General features: G+C 39.1%; 2 protein-coding genes across 2 annotated transcripts in view; one reads left to right on the top strand and one right to left on the bottom strand.

Annotated features, from left to right (window-relative positions):
- Nucleotides 1-1178, top strand: part of LOC135211020 (uncharacterized) — a 24576-nt gene extending 23398 nt beyond the window's left edge. The window contains exon 7 of the mRNA XM_064244090.1: nucleotides 1-1178. This exon is cut by the window's left edge and continues 2160 nt beyond it. The gene's annotated coding sequence lies outside the window, so the exon portion shown is untranslated.
- LOC135208633 (cytokine receptor-like) overlaps nucleotides 1-12500 on the bottom strand; it is a 278711-nt gene that overhangs the window by 34149 nt on the left and 232062 nt on the right. The gene's annotated exons all lie outside the window — the stretch shown is intronic.

Below are 12500 nucleotides of genomic sequence, written 5' to 3'. Positions count from 1 at the left end.
TTTTAATTTCTTATGGTTATTGATAGCTCCTCCTTGTAATTGCATGGCATGAGAATCTTCTTGCCTTATTCATTGTCATCATCTCAGTATATAATGCATGAGCTATGTAGCATTTTGAGGTCACCATACATTATTTGAAAGTTAATGACTTGCAGTTTTAAAAAAAATATGGAGGAAATATTTCTGAGCATTTTTAGTGCAAGATTCAAGATGGCGTTCAAGAAGGAAGCCAAATGTTGAATCATCTTTATTGATGATTTTAAATAAGTTGAATATACAGGTATGTTAATCTCAAACATATTTTTCATTACTCAGAAGAGAAGTCTGAATGTAAACGAGATGCAAAGATTTTATACCACAAGTTGGTAAAGTTGGAATATGCTATTTTGATTGTTGTTTGGGGAGAAGTGCTGAAGCATTTTGTAGTGTATGTATGCCTTAATGTCTTAAAAGAAGCAGTTTCCTGTAATATGCTGTATCTGCAACTCTTGGGAACGTTCTGTGTATTGCCACCAATTTTGTTGTTGTAGTCACTGTATAGCATAGAAGCGGGTGACTTGACTTGAAGGAATAGAGATGTGCCCAGGAACTTAGCCAACCTCCATAACCTTACCATGTCAAGGCATAAATTGCGCAATGGCAACAAGGGCTGCTCACCAGGATATAGTATGTACCTGGCACAATCTGAAAACAGTTCTCAAATAAGAAAACTATAGGTGCAAGCTTAAATTTATGTAGATGGATCAATTGATCCAATAATGATAGCTATGCCTTCAGTTCCTCCAGAACTACAGATAAAGATCAGATGTAGCTGTAAAGTAAACGTATGTTTCATGAAGCTGTTTTAAAAGTATACCTTGTACAGTTCACTGTAAATGTCATGAGGAATGCAATAATTGTGCAAACACTAAAGGCTAGGTAGATAATGATGATGATGAGGAGGAGGAGAATTCTGACAATGTGTCACTGGCCTCCGGTAATGTTTACAGCAACATATTCTCTGTTATTATTTTTTGTGTATGGATAATGCTTCTGTACTACATTATGAATGATTACAGGTGTTAATGATCAGCATCTATGATCAAGGAAAACTATTTTATTGCAAATGTATCAATATTCTTTAAACAGTCTAATTATATTGTGTTATTGTTTTTTTGTACACACACACACACACACACACACACACACACACACACACACACACACACACACATATATATATATATATATATATATATATATATATATATATATATATATATATATGTGTGTGTGTGTGTGTGTGTGTGTGTGTACAAAAAACAATAACACATATAATTAGACTGTTTGAAGAATACATCAGCAAAAATTTCTGGGAAACTTCTAATCACTTCACTTAAGTCTTCACCTTGATCAACACTCAGATGTTTCAGTTTATCCTCCAAATTTTCCAAAATGAAGAATTATTCATCTTGCTATCAGCTCCCAATTCATATCCATCATCATCTAGGCATAATGATCTGACCAAGCATGAGAACAAGATTCAAGAAAATGGAAATCCATTCAAGCAAAGAGCCTATCGCTTATCCCCTGAAGAAAGAAACAACTTAATCTACAGAAGATGATGATGGATATGAATTGGGAGCTGATAGTTTAAATTTGAATTTTGATTTTAATATGGTTAGTTTTGATGTTGTTTCTTTATTTACAAAAGTGCCTGCAGATGACTTACTTGAATATTTGGAGGATGAATTAGAACGTCATGACATTCCCTTAAGTGTAGCAAACCTCATTAGTCTCATAAGGTTATGTATCAAAGATAGTAAATTTTGTTTTAATGGGGAATTTTTTGTACAAAAGTTTGGCATGGCTATGGGTAATCCCTTATCTCCTGTCCTTAGCAATATTTACATGGAATTTTTTTAGACAAAACTCTTACCAAGAATTTTGCCCCAAAAAGTTATATAGTGTAGGTATGTGGATGATATTTTCTGTATTTGGCCAGTTCACGAAAATCTCCAGGAATTCCTTAATAATCTCAATAATTTAGTCCCTTCTATGCAATTTACTGGAGAGGAAGAAAAAAATTGTAATTTGAATTTTCTTGATGTAACTGTCCATAGAAATGATAGAAATTTCACCTTTCCAGTCTTTTGAAAATCAACTAACACAGCCTCTTTTGTTCATTACTACTCCAATCACCATCAAAATGTTAAATTCTCTGTTTTTTCTGGGATATTCCTGAGGGCTTTACGTGTCTGTAGCCCGCAGTTTATTGACACTGAAATTAAAACTATTTATGATATCGCATTGAAACTTTAATACCCAAGGACTTTTGTAGATGTGGCATGGAAAAGAGCTAGGAAAACATTTTATTCAACTAATGACAAACTTGAATTAATAAGCATAACATTCTAAAATTACCCTATGATGAAAGGTTTTTAGATATTCCTAGAATTTTAAAGCTTTTTAACATAAATGTTGTTTTCAGTAATATTAATGCCAAGAGTTTAGTAATCAAAAATTCTCCTAATGATCTTCTAGGCTGCATATATGAAATTCCTTGCAAAAAGTGTGATAAAGTCTATTACGGACAGACCGGTAAACCTCTTTCACAACGTCTCAAACAGCACCAATATTCTGTGAGAACTGGGCAAATATCGAATGCATTATCCGTACATGTGAGAGATTTAGATCATCCTATTAACTGGAGTCAAGCAAGAGCCTTAATCCCATGTAATGACACAGTTAAAAGGAATATCATTGAATCTTGTTTCATCAAGTCAAATAATAGAAATGTTCTAAATTATCGTCTTGGTTTATTTAAACTTGATGCTTTCGTAATGAAAAAGTTGTAGATAAATATAAGCAACAAAAGTAATATATTCATATTCAGTTTTTACATGTTTTGGACTGTAAAGATACTTTGTAATTTCGGTTAGGGTCAAATCTGTTTAGGTTTGAGACCGTGTGATGTCCGATAATCCTGGATTATCTCTTTTAATTTTTACCCTTTTGACAATTAATCATCTGGTATTCTTGATCTTGTTGTTTACCTGAGACCTTTCTCTCCAATTGTATTTCATTAACTCCTTGACAATGTCATAGTAAACACGAAAGCGCTTGGATTTCTGACTATCATTTTCCTGTGGTATTTGCTTATATATATATATATATATATATATATATATATATATATATATATGTGTGTGTGTGTAATATATATTCTATGTTAGCATTGTTAATATTACAGGTGTTGATGATCAGCATCTATGATAATGGCAAAACTTATACAACTGATATAAAATGAAAATGTATATACCTATTTTTTCTATTCAATTCCAAATGTATCAGTTTTCTTTCTTCTTCCCAGCTGGTTCCTATTTTTATATGGGTTGGCAGTTTCTGATGGGCTATTTCCATATATTTCTATCCTGTGCTTCTGCTTCATCAATTCCCTTCTAATATAAGTCTCCTCTCACACAGTCCTTCCATCTCTTTCGTGGTCTCCTTTTTCTTCTTCCTTGAACCACCATCCCCATAGTATGTTTCCCCGCAGGGTCCTCATTTCTCCTCAACAGGTGTCCATATCATCTCAGCCTCCCCTCCTGCACTTTCTTTGATATTTCCACCCACCTTAGTCGACCCCCTTAAGTAGTCATTTCTGATCCTATCCTCTCTTGTTACCCCAGACATCCACCTAAGCATTCTCATTTCTGCCACATCCATCTTATTCTCCTCCTCTGTCTTTCTCATGCTTGTTCTTTCCATACTATACAGCATTGCTGCTCTAGCCGCCGTCTTGTGAAATTTTCCTTTTAACCTCAGTGGTACTCTTTTGTGACAAAGAACTCCAGAGGCCGCTCTCCAGTTGTTCCAGCCTACCTGTACCTGGTGTTTAACTTCTTCTTCCATACTTTTCCAGCATTAACAAAGGATCCCAAATACTTAAACTTATCAACTCGCTTTATTTGTTTTCCACCAAGCTGCATACTTTCTCTATCATCCCCATCATTGGTGGTACACATATATTGTCTTAGATCTACTTATTCTCATTCCTATGTCCTCCAGTACTTGTCTCCATCTTTCCAATTTCATTTCCAGATCTTCCCCATTCAATATGTTCCATGGTACTTCCTCCCTTACTTCCTCTTTATAATGTCCATCACTATGTTAAAGATAAATGGGCTCAGAGCTGACCACTGGTCTAATCCTACTCCCATCTCAAAACTCTCTGTCTCCCCAAGACCGCTCCTTACTCTGGTGAATACATTCTTGTACATCTCTTGTATCTATCGCATATACTTCTCTGGCACCATCTTCTCCCTCAGAGTCCTCCATACCTTTCGACTCGGGACTTGGTCATAAGCCTTTTCAAGGTCAATGAATACCATAAGTAGGTCCCTTTGCTTTTACCTGAATTTCTCCATTAGTTGCGTCAGACAAAATATAGCATCTGTTGTTCCCCTTCCCTTCATAAATCCCATCTGCTCTTTACTTATTTCTACTTCTTCTCTTAGTCTGACATCTATCATCTTTTCAAGTATCTTCGAAGTGTTGGACATCAATTTAATACCCTTACAATTACCACACTCTTGGACACCGCCTTTCCCTTTAAAAATTGGGATAGATATACTCCCATGCCACTCATTTGGTATCTTTTCCTGATCAAGGATCTTTACCATAAGATCGTACAGTATATCAGTTCCTTCATCTCCTAATGCTTTCCATGCCTCCACAGGATTCCTGTCTGGTTCGGTTGCCTTCCCATTCTTCATCTTCTTCAGTGCTTTTAGTACCTCTTGCCTAAAAAAAACCTCATCACCACGCCAATGTTCACTTGCCCATCCTCTCTTATTAGTCTATCATTTTCTTCATGTAACAACTGTTCGAAATATTCGTTCCATCTCTTTACAATGTCTTCCTCCTTTCTAAGTACTACACCATCTTGATCTTTTATTTGTTTGATATGTGTAATTTCTTTGGTGCTTTTATTTCCAGCCTTTGATAGCTTGATCATCTTGTTTAATCCTTCCTTTGTCCCCAGCTCGTTATACACATCATCATATGACTTTGCTATAGCTTGGGCTACCACCCATTTCATCACCTTGTTTTTTTCTCTGAACCTATCTCTGTCCTCCATTGACTGTGACTCTTCCCATCTTTTCTTTGGCTCCTCCTTATCTTTTACTACTTTCTCACTGTCTTCATCCCACCAGCAACTCTTCTTCCCATATGATACCAGATGTCTCGCCTAGCAGCTCCTATCCATGCTTTCTCATTACTGCTGCATTTCATGCCCACCGTTCTTGAACATCTTCAATTCCTATACCAATATCCTCCAAAACCCTACTCTTAAACTCCCTCTTCTTACTCCCTTCCCTCACTAATTTGTACCATTTGATTTTCCTTATCCCTTTAGCTTTGGTTTCTCTCTCCCTTTTTAACTTTAGATCCATACATAGCAGTCTGGATTGGGGGGCTACATGGTCGCCTGGGATAACTCTCCAGTTCTTGACTTCCACCAGCTTTATCCTTTTATACAGGAAGTAGTCTATCTGGGAGCATCTTTCCCCACTCCTATATGTTAGTAGGTGTTCCCTTTTCTTCTTAAAGAATGTGTTTGCTATTGCCATGTCGAATGACAAAGCAAAGTCCACTACACTCTCTCCTTCTGGGTTTCTATCCCAAATTCCATGGCCCCCATGCACCAGACCAATCGCCTCATTTTCACTTCCGACATGGCCATTCAAATCTGTCCCCACTATCACCCTCTCATGTTCTTCCAGTTCTTGCATTACTCGATCCATGTCTTTCCAGACATTTCCCTTCTCTTCTTCTGTGGTGCATATGCACTTATAATGTTCAGACTCTCTCCTCCATAACATATCTTCAATCTGATGATAAGGTCATTCTTTCTAGCACTTCTATCACTGTATTCTTCAGTTCACCAGACAGTACTATGCCAACTCCATTTCTACCTTGTTTATTCGCTCCACTATAATATAGCTTATATCAATCACCCAACTCTAGCTTTATTTCCTTTCCATCACGTTTCTTGCACACACATAACATCTACTTTCTTTTCTCTCATCAAGTCAGCCAATTCTCTACCTCTCCCAGTCATGGACCCAATATTAAGCTGACATACTTTAAATCCAATGTGAGCTCACTTCTTTAGCTGCATCCGTTCCTGATGCAGTACCCCTCGCCTTGTCACAGAGTTAGGGCGATGTCTCTGTGCGTCGCTTACTGAACATTACCTCTTTCCATATTTTGGCTCATTCCATTTTTATGGCTGGATGCCCTTCCTAACACCAACCCTCACTATTTATCTGGGGTTGGGACCGGCACCAAAAGGGTTTTCTTGCCCCCCAAGTGGCTAGGTTAAATGTATCAATTTTCTTGAAACCGTCCAAATATATATGTTTTATTCTGTATTAATATTGCTAATATTACAGGTGTTGATGATCCACAGCTAGGAAAAAGGAAATAGATTTAAAATACTTATGCATCTGTTTTTTCCGTTCCATTTCAAATGTATAATTTTTCCTTAATTTAAATAGTCTGCCTCCAGTTCCATGCTATTATTACTAAACTTATGCTTTAAACTATAATATCTAAAGCAAAATTGAAGCACCACTGTCGCGATTTACTTGACGACTACTTACACTGGTTGCGCTGGATGTTTTCAGCAAGATAGACCTACCTCAAAGGTCGGTATCCAGCCCAGACACAAGGACAACAGAATCAAGGCCGTTTAGTTTTTAACAATTTTATTATAAAAATAAAGACCCATCTCATGGCTACGTTCTAGTCAACAATAAATAACCCACATGGGTTTCCTGCCTCAATACACGTTCAGTGCACATGAGTGACCACGCGGCCACTAAGTTATCATAACGAAATAAACATTAATCTGACAATAATTACGTTTCTCTCCATCACTGAGAGTATGTGCATATTTACCTAACAGACATCTAAATCCTAGCTGAAATCATGAACATTAACAACCAACTCACAACTGCCTCATGGTGCGGAAATACAGGAGTGATCGAATGGACCTCCACCCAGTCTCGAATCTGAAGCAGGAAGGATGTGGTGCACTGTTCTCGAAGCTAGCTGGCTGGCCAGTTAGCCATTAAACTACAATTTATGATTTTCATTGTCAACTTATTTTCATCTTATAATAGCAGTTTCAATCTCATCAAAATGAACATAACTACTTTCAATGACTCGATGGTGTTGACTTAATAAAATGCACAGCAAATGAGAGAACCATGGCTTTTTTGGTGCCAACTGACAGACGCGGGACTATTAATTGGCGCCAAAGGCAGACTCAGGTCAAGAAACAATTGTGCAAATTTTTTTTTCACAACATCCTCCACCCCTCCAAAAAGGATGAGCCTCCAGTTGAAGTGGGAATGTTAAGTTGGTGAGGCAAGAATGCCTGATCTCGGGGAGTTGAGGTCTAGACGCGTATTCAGAGCTACAATACATGTCTAGGTCTCGACGACAACACAATTTCCCTACCGAGTGATCACTCGTTCCAATGTTAATCACAGTAAGGTAGATTAGGCAATAATCAATAGAAACATGTACATCAATCATCAATGCAAGGCAACATAAGCTCAATCAGGCAAATGAATATCAATGTAATCTATGCAAGCAACAATTGATAGCAAATGAAACTTCAGCAACCATCAATGTAAGCAACATAGGCAATAATCAATAATAAATGGTTTCAATGCATTCATCAATGTAATCAGTGTAGGACAATGCTCTCTTCAAGGCATTGTCAAGATCAACACAATAGTAATTATAGACACAATGGGTGTCACTAGCAATGCAATCAATGAAATATAGAACTCAATATGTGCAGTTATGGAAGCAATGCAACAGCAATCAGTAACGGAATTTTGCTACAGAACCGGCTAATTAAAGTAAGAATTGCAACAATAAGAAATTATTCGTAAGGCAACCAATGACGGTAAACTCAAGAACAAGAATACATATATGTATGAATGTGCAATCAGTAATGCATGGAATACAGGCAATATGAAAAGTAATAGCAATGCAATAAGTAAATGCAATCAATTTAAGCAACAAGGAAATAGCAATGTCATGAGGAAATACATTCAGGATAAGCAATGTCAATGTCAGCAGCAATGCATACTCAATTCTTGTCAAGGAAACAGTAATTAAATCAGTGCTCATCACAGAGCGTTACATGAAACAGCATTAACATCAAGAAACAATAAACATCGTTGTAATCAAGAGATTCTCTTGACACTCGGGTGCTTGCACCTGTTGAAGTTCATGTATCTCATCAATTCAGGGTAAGCTGGTTGCTTAATGCTCCCTCTGGATCCTTGCTAGGGGTGACCTTCAACCCAGCACAGCATATGAGGCACATTAGGACATAATGAATTACAATTCTTGGTACATACACATCGCTCATCTTGTTGAAAACGTCTGTGGAGCACTTGGGTTGATCTCATAAGATGCAACAACAAAATGATGTTAATCCTAACGCCTTCAGATTCCTTCTCGACCTCCACTCTTTCACAGTTCGCCTCAAATTGGTTACATTCACCACTACACTAATCTGTCTTTCAACCACTCCGACATCTTTTTCTGTTCCATAGCAGCATTTCTTTTCAGTCTGCTATCCTCCCTCGTATCTCCGGTGTACATGAGAGGATGGTTGTTGACAATTGCTCCGGTTTCCTTAATGATGGTACGCAGTTGTTCTTTGGAGAATACATTCCGTCGAAGGGCGGTGGCCAGTGTGCATTTAATCATCCCTATTAATTGCTCAAAAAACCCTTCTTTCCAAGGTGACCTGGGCGTCTGGAACACTCATTTGATTCCCGTCTTCCTAAGAAACAGCTTTATTGTTGATGGTGCTCAGTGGGTGGCAGCGAATCTCCTTAGCAACAGCGCAAAGGTGTCAGCATCGAACCCGTTGCAAAGATCCAAGTAGATTGCACGGCTGGCGAGACTAGTGATGATTAGGAGGTATCCCACTCCCTCTCGGGCTGGTGTGGTCCATGCCGACCTTATCGAATGGAAGTGTCATTAGTATTCTGTCAGTCATTGAAGAATAGGCCTAAAGGCTACAATACATGCTCAGCACCTCCCCACTACTCGGTTGGCAATGGCCCTCAATCCAGGGCTCCAACATTCCTGCCAAAAGAGAATTATTACAATATTGACACCACAATGCATGTGGGTGGTGTGGAGGTGCATAAGATACAGTACAACTAATTGTCCTTCTGAAGGCAGCAGCATCAACTTGTTCTTTGTATCACTTACATTAGGTAGGCTACTTCTAGTATAGATAATACTGTTTCTCATTACTAAATTTAACTGAGCTACAAAATTACGGATGAGCAGAGGTACTCGCACTGTTTTCTAGATGGTCACATGATTCTTTTTAAAGTAACGAAATCCACATTACTTCCCATCAAATCCCACAGTGCAGTGGGCAGAGTCAACGTCCCTTCCTAGCGCATCTCTCTCAGGGCAGCAACAAGCGAGGCTTGTTACTGGATGGATGATTCATCCTTGCTTTCAGGCAGATCACCCGGGCCATTTTGATGTAGAAAGGCCGGTCCCTTATACCACAGGTGATTCTGGCTCAGGTCCTTCAACGTAGAGCCTCGTGTCATGATATCAGTTGGGTTCAGCTTAGCAGGTATGTATCGAAGTTCCACGATGCATTCCTGTTATATAGAAATCATCTCCCCCACCCTGTTCGAAATGAAGGTGTTTATGTTTCCCTTCTTACTGGCTACCTAGGCTATAGCTACCTTGCTGTCAGTCCATGCAGTGACCTTCGGGAAATTCAAGAGCTTCTTAAGAAGTTTTCCTAATCTGAAACTCAATAGTAACGCTAGCAATTCTAACTTGGGGATGGTTAGCCTAGATTGTTTCTTAGGTGTCACTCTCATTTTAGACGTAAGGGTGTTAACTCCCCTTTCTATCTGTCCTACGTATGCTACTGTGCCATGAGCCTTGCTAGAAGCATCGGTGAAAATGTGGAGTTCAGATTCTCCTAACACGATCCCTAAATTTCAAGGTGTGTATATTGACAAACTCTTCTAAGACCTTACTAGCTTCCTCCTCTTTTTCTTTGGATAACACATCATCCCAACCTGCTTCCCATAACTCTTGTAGAAAGCTCTTTCCCTTTACAAAGATGGGACTCACAAACCCTAAAGGATCAAAATTAGAGACTAGCAACGACAACAGCTTACATTTCTTGAGTTTGGTACCCTGACCGTCCCCATGGTCCCCCTTTATGCGGTTTCAGACTCAAGCAGTCGTCTTTTCTGTCTCATATCATGCCTAGCACAGACATCTCCCTTGGCTCCCGACACCCTATCTGTTGATTAAATTGCTCACTATTGCTGGCTCACCCTGTTAATGGCATGTGGGCCTCAGCTAACAAGGACTTCACTTCCACATAGTCCCTCCCCATCTCCTCTAAGTTTTCGTAAGACTGGAGATAATTGTCTACATAGACAGATTTAATCAGACTCTCTCTTCCTTTATCCTTGAGATGGGTCCTAAGGACCTGTTGTAATACATATGTACTAGTAGTTACCCCAGAAACTACTACTTGAAAAGTGTACGTGGCCGCGGGTGTTGATCCTGTCGCCACAGAAAATGGGTGTACTTTGTATCATCAGGATCCAGTAAGACTCGGTGGAAAATTTAGAAATATCGGAGGTCATGGCATGCGGGTGGTGTCTGAACTTATTCAGCAAGTCATATAACATTTCAACCAGGTTAGGTCTGGGATAGAGGCAATTATTCAGGGATAGTTCACCCTTGACTTTTGAAGAAGCATTAAATACGATATGTAACAGTGGTAAGTCTTTGTTTTTTTACTCCAAAATATGGCACCCTTCCTCTTGAAGATTACGAACTTCCTTAATGAAACCTGCTGAAGGAGTTCTCATAGTCAACATGGTAGCTAGGGTCTTTAGCAAACTGTTTGTCAAGCGCATTCAGCTATGTGAGAGCATTACAGTAGTTATTACCAGGTCATTTGGACCTGCAGAACGGCAAATTTACTTGGTATCCCTGCTCGGTTTTTGTGATACTCTGTTGTACTTTCTGCATGGCAACATGCTCAGGGGTTGTGAATTGCTCATGAGGCGCGATTCCTATAGTATCCAACTTCCACCACATATCAACATCGATTTCATTTTCAGCCAATCTACATACTTGTAAAGTGTGCACAGAGGAGACATCTAACCCTTCTGGCACCCATTGTGACACTCTGCCATATGGTGTAACTCCATTGTCTGTGACAAAAACACTCACCCCATCGACCTTCTCCATGCCTATCACAAACAGGTTGATGTAATCTGCTCCAATAAGTAAGTTAATGTTTTTCAGTACATCACCCTTTATCTCCTCATCTGCCATGTTACACCCTTTACTCTGCTAATGATTCTTTATGTTTTTCAGCCCTATGTTGTGAATGGGAATATTTACATCGTCATGGACATCTAATTTTGAACGAATGACTCTCTTGCCAATATGTATTCAGCATGCTATGACTTCGAATTTCCTTTACAATCTGTGATCCAAAAGGAATGATATTCAAGGATACACATTTGACTACAGGCAGATTCAATTTCTTAGCCAACCAACTCGAAATGAAACTATGCTGGCTACCTGCATCTAAGAACAAATGAGTGCAAAATAATTTATTGCGAGCGTACAAAACTGCAGTAGCCATAGGCAACAATGTGGCTGGCAATTCAGCAGAAGGCTTATTTTTTACCATCTTAGCATTTACACAAGGTTTTTCATTTTTGTCTTTTGACATGTGTCTTTCATTTACATTACGACCCTGCCCTTGACTTGTAACAGATTAAGAAACTGCATGGGGAGAAGACCTTACGGACAACTGGAAACTCACACTGGTTGCTGAAGGCTTACTAGACCAGGATTTACTACTGTCTTGTTCACAAATCAAGTTATGATGGCATCCATCCCACAATTTGCAGTTATGTTTACTACGGCACTGTTTACTACTTTAGGCCTGAAGTGAACCAGCTGAAACACTTGTGGGACAAAACTAATAGGTGCTTTTTTGCTGCTGCGTTTGTGTGCTTTGAACAGCTAAATGCAGAATGATTCCCATTGCAGGATGGACAAGATACCGCTCGAGAGGTGATGGTTTCAAACGCCTTTGATTGCTACAGTTGATGAGAAGGACCGCAGTGTGACTGGCATCATCTAACGTTTTTACAATCTTACTTTCAAGGGCTGGTTCAAACTTTACCGGACTGGACAAATGCAGACTTGAGTTGCTGCTTGTCAGCCTGGATGTGATCCATCCACCGAATTCTGATACACGTTTACATTATGGGGGTCTATGAGATTCCCTTGGGTGTGCGTCAGAGTGGTGGTCAGGAGGACTATGAGAGAGTCTACTTGGGTTTCAAGGGTGGCCACCATTTTGTAGGTGTGAGAGGATACAACTTGAATAAGCTACT

The sequence above is a fragment of the Macrobrachium nipponense genome, chromosome 11 (genome assembly GCF_015104395.2).
Source record: "Macrobrachium nipponense isolate FS-2020 chromosome 11, ASM1510439v2, whole genome shotgun sequence".
NCBI classification, from domain to species: Eukaryota; Metazoa; Arthropoda; class Malacostraca; order Decapoda; family Palaemonidae; genus Macrobrachium; species Macrobrachium nipponense.
This window is presented reverse-complemented; position numbering and strand designations above follow the sequence as displayed.